The following is a 10,876-nucleotide window of genomic DNA, read 5'->3' on the forward strand; positions in this document are numbered from 1 at the left end:
TACAGCCTGGCACCAGTGTCATCCCTGGGGTTGCCAGAGTGAAGTTGTAAACAACATCAAACTGCTTTAAGGACCCTGGCTACGGATTTCTTCCTCAGGGTTTACTCCCGAAGCCTTTCCCATAGATGGGTACGGCCACAAGTAATGAAGGCCTAAAATCAGAGTTTTCCTTGTCCTCGGCAGGCTGCCGTCCAAGGCTGATGAGCCCCACCTGTCTGAAAAGCAAATACAGTACTCAAAGTGTTATATCACAATGTACTGAGAATAAGAAATGAGGTGGATGATCTTGTTGCACAATTACAGATTGTCAGGTATGATGTTGTGTCCATCACTGAATCATGACTGAATGATGATTGCAGTTGGAAGCTGAATGTCCAAAGTTACATGTTGTGTCAGAGGGATATGAAGGTAGGCAGAGGGGGTGGTGTGACTCTACTGGTAAAGAATGGCATCAAATCAGTAGAAAGATTAGGGAACTGGAGCTGGAGCTGAATGAACTTCGGATCATTTGGGAGGCAGAGGCAGAAGTAAACAGGAGTTACAGGGAGATCGTCACTCCTCCGAGTCAGGAGACAGGAAGCTGGGTAACTGTCAGGAGAGGGAAGGTTAGACAGAATGAGTAGAGCACCCCTGTGGCTGTTCCCCTCAATAATAAGTGTACCATTTTGGATACAAATGGTGGAGATGACCGACCAGGGACAAGTTGCAGTGGTTGCATCTCTGGCACCGAGACTGGACCCTCAGCTCAGAAGGCAAGGAGAGAAAAGAGGAGAGCTGCAGTGATAGGGGATATGATAATTAGGGGGACAGATAAGAGGTTCTGTGGGAGAGATTGAGAATCCTGGATGGTCTGTTGCCTCCCGAGTGCCATGGTCCGCGATATCTCGGAATGAGTTCTCAGTATTCTCAAGAGGGAGGGTGAGCAGCTGGATGTTGTGGTCCATGTAGGGACCAATGATGTGGATAGGAAGAGTGAGGAAGTCCTGAAAGGTGACTTTAGGGTGTGACTGGGTCCTGAATTGACCCTATGAACTATGCTCTTAAAAAGAAAGAGATAGAGAGAGGTGTCCAACACAGAGACCTTGTTATTAAGAGAGAGAGAAGTGAAGAGTGCTCGGAAGATTGATGTTATGGTTTCTCGGCAGTTTGTTTTCATTTCCACAAGGACAGTGGCTGCTTGTACGTTCTGACAGAGAGAGAAGGGCAGAGCAGTTTGATGGACAGCTGGTGTTCAGCATGCTGAAATAAATACCAGGTCAGCTGCTGGTGTCGGACACACACGGTTTTGGACACTGGATGAGCTTGTTGTGCCTACAGGAAGGTGGGTTTCTGGAGGGTCAATTCGGGGAAATTGATCAGTGACTCTCGCAGTGCAGAAAAGCTGTGATAAAAATATAATATAATATAAATATAATATAAAATATATAATCATTGTTAACCCGTTTGATATATCTGCATTTATATCTCTGTATTGTGTAGTTACTAATAAATAGCATTGGTTTGTAGCAGTACCAGACTCCACAGTGTTTCCTATTTCTGCTGGTTCTTTAACCCATCACGGGCTACGTGACAAGGGAGTTAGGCACCAAGTTAAAGGACAGGACCTCCAGGATAGCAATCTCAGGATTCCTACCAGTGCCACGTGCAGGCGGGTTTAGAAATAGTAAGATAGCACAGATCAACACGTGGCTGAAGACATGGTGCAAGAGGGAGGGCTTCAGATTTATAGATATTGGGAAGTCTTCCAGAGAAGGTGGAAACTGATCCAGCAGGATGGTTTACATCTGAACTGGAGGGTAACAAATATTCTTGCAGGTAGGTTTGTTAGAGAGGCTCCAGTGGATTAAAACTAGATATGAGGCGGGAGGGGAACCAAAGTGTAGGAACAGATGTATGGGAGAGCAAGAAAAAGGAGACAGTAAAGTTCATTGTACTTTAAGAGATAAACAGAGAGGAGGAGGTGGACAATTTCTTAAATGTATTTATTTTAATGCTAGGAGCATTGTAAGAAAGTTGGATGAGCTTAGAGCATGGATTGATACCTGGAAATATGATGTTGTACATATTAGTGAAACATGGTTGCAGTAGGAGTGTGATTGGCAACTAAATATTCCTGAATTTCATGCTTCAGGTGTGATAGAATCGGAGGGACAAGAGGGGGAGGTGTTGCATTGCATGTCAGAGAAAATATTACAGCAGTGCTCTGGCAGGATGGATTAGAGGGCTCATCTCAGGAGACTATTTAGGTGGAATTGAGGAATGGGAAAGGTGTAGTAACACTCATAGGGGTGTATTATAGACCACCTAATGGGGAGCAAGAATTGGAGGAGCAAATTTGTATGGAGATAGCAGATATTTATAGTAAGCATGAGGTTGTGATTGTGGGAGCTTTTGATTTTCCACACATAGACTGGGAAGCCCATTCTGTAAAAGGGCTGGATGGTTTGGAGTTTGTAAAATGTGTGCAGGACAGTTTAGTCCTAGCAGTACCAACTAGAGAAGGGGCAGTGTTGGATCTCCTGTTCGGGAATGAGATAGGTCAGGTGATGGAGGTATGTGTAGGGGAGCACTTCAGGTCCAGTGATCAAAATGCCATTAGTTTCAATATAATTATGGAGAAGGTTAGGACTGGACCCAGGGTTGAGATTTTTGATTGGAGAAAGGCTAACTTTGAGGAGATGCAAAAGGATTTAGAAAGAGTGGATTGGGACAATTTTTATGGGAAGGATGTAATAGAGAAATGGAGGTTATTTAAGGTGAAATTCTGAGGGTACAGAATCTTTATGTTCTTGTTAGGTTAAAAGTTTGAGAGAGCCATGGTTTTTAAGGGATATTGAAAACTTTGGAAAAAGAGAGATATCTACAATAAATATAGGCAGCATGGAGTAAATGAGGTGCTTGAGGAATATAAAGAATGTAAAAAGAATCTGAAGAAACAAATCAGAACAGCTAAAAGAAGGTACGAGGTTGCTTTGACAATAAGGTGAAAATAAATCCAAAAAGTTTCTACACTTATATTAATAGCAAAAGGATAGTGAGGGATAAAATTGGTCCCTTAGAGAATCAGTGGACAGCTAGTGTGCGAAATTGAACAATTTCTTTTCATCGGTATTCACTAAGGAGAAGGATATTGAATTGTGTAAGGTAAGGGAAACAAGTAGGGGAGTTATGGAAACAATGATGATTAAAGAGGAGGAAGTACTGGTGTTTTTAAGGAATATAAAATTGGATAAATCTCCAGGTCCTGACAGGATGTTTCCCTAGGACCTTCAGGGAGGTTCGTGTAGAAATTGCAGTGGCTCTGACAGAAATATTTCACATGTCTTTAGAAATGGGTTTGGCGCTGGAGGAATGGTGTATTGCTCATGTTGTTCCATTGTTTCAAAAGGATTCTAAGAGTAAACCTAGCAATTATAGGCCTGTAAGTTTGATGTCAGTGGTGGGTAAATTAATGGAAAATATTCTTAGAGATGGTATATATAATTTTCTGGATAGACAGGGTCTGATTAGGAACAGTCAACATGGATTTGTGCGTGGAAGGTCATGTTTGACAAATCTTATTGAATTTTTTGAAGAGGTTACTAAGAAAGTTGACGAGGGTAAAGCAGTGGATGTTGTCTATATGGACTTCAGTAAGGCCTTTGACAAGATTCCACACGGAAAGTTAGTTAGGAAGGTTCAATCAGTCGGTATTAATATTGAAGTAGTAAAGTGGATTCAACAGTGGCTGGATGGGAGATGCCAGAGAGTAGTGGTGGATAACTGTTTGTCAGGTTGGAGGCCGGTGACTAGTGGTGTGCCTCAGCGATCTGTACAGGGTCCAATGTTGTTTGTCATCTACATTAATGATCTGGATGATGGGGTGGTAAATTGGATTAGTAAGTATGCAGATGATACTAAGATAGGTGGTGTTGTGGATAATGAAGTAGGTTTTCAAAGCTTGCAGATAGATTTAGGCTAATTAGAAGAGAAGGCTGAAAGATGGCAGATGGTGTTTAATGCTGATAAGTGTGAGGTTCTACATTTTTGTAGGACAGGTCAAAATAGGACATACATGGTAAATGGTAGGGCATTGAAGAATGCAGTAGAATAGAGTGATCCAGGAATAATGGTGCATAGTTCCCTGAAGGTGGAATCTCATGTGGATAGGGTGGTGAAGAAAGCTTTTGATATGCTGGCCTTTATAAATCAGAGCATTGAGTATAGGAGTTGGGATGTAATGTTAAAATTGTACAAGGCATTGGTAAGGCCAAATTTGGAGTACTGTGTACAGTTCTGGTCACCAAATTATAGGAAAGATGTCAACAAAATAGAGAAAGTACAAAGAAGATTTACTAGAATGTTGCCTGGGTTTCAGCACCTAAGATACAGAGAAAGGTTGAACAAGTTAGGTCTTTATTCTTTGGAGCATAGAAGATTGAGGGGGGTCTTGACAGAGGTATTTAAAATTATGAGAGGGATAGATAGAGTTGACGTGGATAGGCTTTTTCCATTGAGAGTAGGGGAGACTCAAACAAGAGGACATGAGCTGAGAGTTAGTGGGCAAACGTTTAGGGGTAACACGAGGAGGAACTTCTTTATTCATTGAGTGGTAGCTGTGTGAGCTTCCAGTAGAAGAGGTAGAGGCAGGTTCAATATTGTCATTTAAAGTACAATGGGACAGGTATATGGACAGGAAAGGAATGGAGGGTTATGGGCTGAGTGCAGGTCAATGGGACAAGGTGAGAGTAACATTCAGCAAGGACTAGACAGGCTGAGATGGCCTGTTTCTATGCTGTAATTGTTATATGGTTATATGGTTGTAAGATGTGACATTGGTTCAGAAGACATTGAGTCCTTGTGGCTTTAGTTATGAAACTGCAAAGGTAAAAGGACCCTGATGGCAGTTAAATACAGGCCTCCAAACAGTAGTTGGAATTTGGAATACAGATTACAAAAGAAGAAAGAAAAAGCATGTCAAAAGGCCATTTTATGATAGTCATGGGAGATTTTAACATGCAGGTCAATCGGGAAAATCTGTTTGGTAATGGATCTCAAGAGAGTGAGTTTGTTGAATACCTGAGTGATGGCTTTTTAGAGCAGTTTGTCATTGAGCCGACTAGAGAATCAGCTCTACTGGATTGGGTGTTATTTAATGAACTGGAGGTGATTAGGGAGCTTAAGGTAAAAGAACCCTGAGGAAACAGTGATCACAATATGATTGAGAGTTCATCTTGAAATCTGAGAGGGAGAAAGTAAAGTCTGATGTAGCAGTATTTCAGTGGTGTAAAGGAAATTATTGTGGTATGAGAGAGAAGTTAGCCAAAGTAAATTGGAAGGAGAAGCTGGCAGGGATGACAGCAGAGCAACAATGACATGAGTTTCAGTGCAAAGTGAGGAAGGTGCAGGGTAGATGCATTCCAAAAACAAAGCAAATCTCAAATGGCAAAATATACAATTGTGGTTGACCAGGGAAGTCAAAGCGAATGTAAAAGCAAAAGAGAGGGCAAGAGGCTGAGTACAGAGGAATGGTGGACAACTTTGTTGAGTGGTGTGGGCTGGATCACCTGCAGCTCAACATCACCAAGACAAACGAGTTGGTGGTGGAGTTTAGGAAGGTGAAAGCACCCTGCATTCCCATCTCCATCAGGGGAACAGGTGTGGAGGTCGTCCAAGACTACAGATTCCTGGGAACTCACATGGACAATAAACTGGACTGGACTAAAACTACAGTAGCTCAGTACAAGAAGGGACAGAGCCGACTATACTTCCCGAGGAGGCTCCAGTCATTCAACGTCTACAGTACTCTGCTGCAGATCTTCTAGAACTCAGTGGTGGCCAGCATTCTACTCTGCATTGTGGTCGCTGGGGCAGCAGGGTGAGAGCAGCTGATGCTTAGAAGATTGATAAGCTTGCCAGGAAGGCTGGTTCTGTTCTGGGGGTGGAACTGGATCCCCTGGTGGCTGTCTGAGACGATGATTATGCTGAAGCTACGGAGCATTATGGACAATCCTTCTCACCCCTCCATGACATATGGGACAAAGAAAGGAGGTCCTTTAGTAACAGAGTGATTCCACCGAGGTGAATCACTGAATGCCACAGGAGATCCTTTCTCCCTCTGGCTCTAAGTCTCTACAAATCCAGCTCCTTAACTATATTAGTATATGGTTGCATTGTTCATCTGTATTTTCCGCTGTTAATTTTTAATGCACATTTTGTATTTTTTAATATCCCAATGCTTACATTTTGTATTTTAAGATTATATTTCTGACTGAGCAACCTTGCAACAATAATTTCCTTTGGGATAAATTAAGTGTTATCTTATACAAGAAAGCAAAAATGAGCAGGAAGATAGAGGATTGGGAAGCTTTTAAATACCTAAAAAAGTCATCAGGGGTTAAAGATGAAATATAAAGCAAGCTAGCAAACAGTATCAAGGTGGATAGAAAAAGCTGTTTTCAAGTACACAAAACATAAAAGAGAGATGAGAGTAGATACAGGACCACTAGAAAATGAGGCCAGAGAGATAGTAAGGAGATGGCAGGTGAACTAAATGAGTATTTTGGAAGACACTAGCATTGAGCCAGGTGTTGGATAGTGTGAGGGAAGAGAAGTGAGTGCAATTACTATTATCAGGGAGAAGATGCTCAAAAAGCTGAGAGACCTAAAGATACATAAGTCACGTGGACCAGATGAACTGCACTCAAGGGTTCTGAAAGGTAATGGTAAAGATTGCAGAGGCATTTGTAATGATATTTCTGGCATGCTTCTGGAAGACTGTAAAATTGCAAATGTCACTCCACTCTTTAAGAAAGGAGGGAGTCAGCAGAAAGGAAACAATAGACAATTTATCGTCACCTCAGTGGTTGGGAAGATGTTGGAGTCAATTGTTATGGATGAGTTTATGGAGTACTTGGTGACACAGGACAAGATAGGACAAAGTCAGCATGGTTTCCTTCAGGGAAAATCTTGCCTGACAAATCTTTTGGAATTCTTTGAGGAGATTAGATGTAGGATAGATAAAGTGGATGCAGTAGATGTTGTATATTTGGGTTTTCAGAAGGCCTTTGACAAGGTGTCACTCGTGAGACTGCTTACCAGGTTAAGAGCCATGGTATTACAGGGAAGCTATTGACATGTTTAGAGCATTGGCTGATTGGTAGGAGGAAGAGAGTGGAAATTAAAGATTCTTTATTTGTTGGCTACCAGTGACTAGTGGTGTTCCACAGGGGTCGGATTTGGGACTGCTTCCTTTTATGCTGTATATAAATGATTTAGATGATGGAATAGTAGCTGTGTTGCCAAATTTGCAGATGATATGAAGATTGGTGTAGGGACAGATAGTGCTGAGGAAACAGGAAGGCTGCAGAAGGATTTAGACAGGTTAGGAAAACTGGCAAGAAATTGGCAAATGAAATACAATGTTGGTAAATGTATGGGCATGGTAAAAGAAATAAATGTGCAGACTATTTTCTAAACAGAGAGAAAATTCAAAAATCTGAGATGCAAAGAGACTTGGGAGTCATTGTGCAGAACACCCTAAAGGTTAACCTGCAGGTAGAGACAGTGGTGAGGAAGGCAAATGCAATGTTAGCATTCATTTCAAAAGGTCTAAAATACAAGAGCAGGGATGTGATGCTGAGGCTTTATAAGGCACTGGTGAGGCCTCTCCTTGAGTATTATGAATAGTTCTGGGCTCCCTATCTAAGAAAAGATGTGCAGGCATTGGAGACTCATCAGAGGAGGTTCACAAGGATGATTCTTGGAATGAAGTGGTTATCATATGAGGAACATTTGATGACTCTGGGCTTGTATTCGCTGGAATTTAAAAAGGATGAGGGGAATCTCACCGAAACCTTTAAAATGTTGAAAGCCCTAGACAGAGTAGATGTGGAAAGGATGTTTCCCATGGTGGGGGAGTCTAGGACAAGAGGGCACAGCCTCAGGATAGATGTGTGTCCATCTAAAGCAGATGTGCAGAGAAATTTCTTCAGCCAGAGGATCATGAATTTGTGTTATTTATAACCACAGATAGCTGTGCTGACCAGGATGTTGGATGTATTTAAGGCGGTGATTGGTGGGTTCTTCATTCGCCTTGACATGAAAGATTACTGGGTGAAGGCTGGGTAGAAGTGCTGAAGAGGGAACAAGAAGTATCAACCATGATTGAATGATGGAGCAGACGCAATGGGCAGAATGGCCTAATTCTGTTCCGATGTCTTATGGTCTTATTTTCTAATTGTAGAAACATAGAAACATAGAAAACCTACAGCACAATACAGGCCCTTCAGCCCACAAAGTTGTGCCGAACATATCCCTACCTTAGAAATGACTAGGCTTACCTATAGCCCTCTATTTTACTAAGCTCCTTGTACCTATCTAAAAGCCTCTTCAAATACCCTATCCTATCAGCCTCCACCACAGTTGCTGGCAGCCCATTCCACACACTCACCACTCTCTGAGCAAAAAACTTACCCCTGACATCTCCGTGGTACCTACTCCCCAGCACCTTAAACCTGTGTCCTCTTGTGGCGACCATTTCAGCCCTGGGAAACAGCCTCTGACTATCCACATGATCAATGCCTCTCATCATCTTGTACACCTCTATCAGGTCACCTCTCATCCTCCGTTGCTCCAAGGAGAAAAGGCTGAGTTCACTCAACCTATTCTCATAAGGCATGCTCCCCAATCCAGGTTAGAATCTTGTAAATCTCCTCTGCAGCATTTCTATGGTACACACATCCTTCCTGTAGTGAGGCGGCCAGAACTGAGCACAGTACTCCAAGTGGGGTCTGACCAGGGTCCTATATAGCTGCAAAATTACCTCTCGGCTCCTAAATTCACTTCCATGACTGATGAAGGCCAATACACCATACGCCTTCTTAACAACAGAGTCGGCCTGCGCAGCTGCTTTGAGCTTCCTATGGACTCGGACCCCAAGATCCCTCTGATCCTCCACACTGCCAAGAGTCTTACCATTAATACTAAATTCTGCAATCATGTTTGACCTACCAAAATGAACCACCTCACACTTATCTGGGTTGAATTCCATCTGCCATTTTCAGCCCAGTTTTGCATCCTATCAATGTCCCACTGTAACATCTGACAGCCCTCCATACTATCCACAACACCCCCAACCTTTGAGTCATCAGCAAATTTACTAACCCTCCCCTCCACTTCCTCATCCAGGTCACTTATAAAAATGTTCATAAATACTGCCTCTCAGGATCTTCTCCATCAGCTTACCAACCACTGATCCAAGACTCACTGGTCTATAATTTCCTGTGGTATCTCTGCTCGCTTTCTTGAATAAAGGAACTACATCTGCAACCCTCCAATCCTCTAGAAGCTCTCCCATCCTCATTTATGATTGAAAGATCATCGCCAGAGGCTCAGCAATCACTTCCCTTGCCTCCCACAGTAGCCTGGGGTACATTTTGTCTGGTCCCAGCGACTTATCCAACTTGATGCTTTCCAAAAGCTCCAGCACATCCTCTTTCTTAATATCTACATGCTCAAGCTTTTCAGTCTGCTGCATGTCACCACTACAATCACTAAGATCCTTTTCCATAGTAAACACTGAAGTATTCATTAAGTATTTCTGCTATTTCCTCTGGATCCATACACAATTCCCCACTGTCACACTTGATAGGTCCTTTTCTTTCACGTCTTATCCTCTTGCTCTCCACATACTTGTAGAATGCCTTGGGGTTTTCCTTAATCCTTCCCGCTAAGGCCTTCTGATGGCCCCTTCTGGCTCTCCTAATTTCCTTCTTAAGCTCCTTCCGATCAAATCTGACCATCTCTTTACTCTGTAATCCCCTTTGCTCCACTGGAATACTGATACATCTGGCTTCCACCTCTTCTCAAATTTCAGGGTGAATTTGATTATATTATGATCACTTGTACCTTAGGGTTCTTCTACCTTAAGCTCTCAATCAATTCTGGTTCATTGCACAATACCTAATCCAGAATAGATGATCCTCTGGTGGGCTCAGCGACAAGCTGATGTAAAAAGCCATCTCGTAGGCACCCTGGAAATCCCTCCTCCTGGAATCCAGCACCAACCTGATTTTCTCACTCTATTAGCGTATTAAACTCCCTCATAACTATTGTAACATTGCCCTTTTGGCATTCATTTTCTAACTCCCAGTGTAATTTGTAGGCCATGTCCTTACCTTTGTTTGGGCGTCTGTATACAACTGCCATCAGGCCGTTTTGAACCTTGCAGTTCCTTAGTTCTATCCACAATGATTCAACACCTTCCGACCCTCTGTCACCTCTTTCTAATGTTTTTGTTTCACTTTTTACAACAGAGCAACGCTTCCCACTCTGCGTTGGCCTCGTGACCGCGGGGGTTTCCTCCAGTTTCCTCCCACAGTCTAAAGACACACATTTAGTAGGTTAATTGTTCACTGTTGAGGGCTGCTCCTTCCTGTTGGAACAAGTGACAGGGGGAAGGGTTGATGCTTTGTGGCTGCTTTGGAGTAGAGGGGGTGGGGGGCTTTGGGGGCTAACATTTTACAAAATTTCCTTCTTCTGTTTTTTTCATGGATGTCTGTGAAGAGTAAGAATACTGTAAACTCTTACTGTCTCTCTTCTGATTTTCAGTTCCCTTCTGATTATTTGTAATCGGCCTGGTTTTTATTGGTATTTTTGTTATTTGCAAGTCACAAGCCAGACAACTCATTTGCTCATTAACTTTGTCTACAGGTCCTTTCACTGATCGATCTCTTCCTTAGAGGTTCAAAGTTCAAAGTGAATTTATTGTCGAAGTACGAATATGTGGCCAGACGCTACCCTGAGATTCATTTTCTTCCAGGCATTCACAGTAGAACAAAGAAATCAATAGAATCAATGAAAAACTACACACAAACAAAGACAGACATACAAACAA

The sequence above is a fragment of the Hypanus sabinus genome, chromosome 7, assembly GCF_030144855.1.
Source record: "Hypanus sabinus isolate sHypSab1 chromosome 7, sHypSab1.hap1, whole genome shotgun sequence".
NCBI lineage: Eukaryota > Metazoa > Chordata > Chondrichthyes > Myliobatiformes > Dasyatidae > Hypanus > Hypanus sabinus.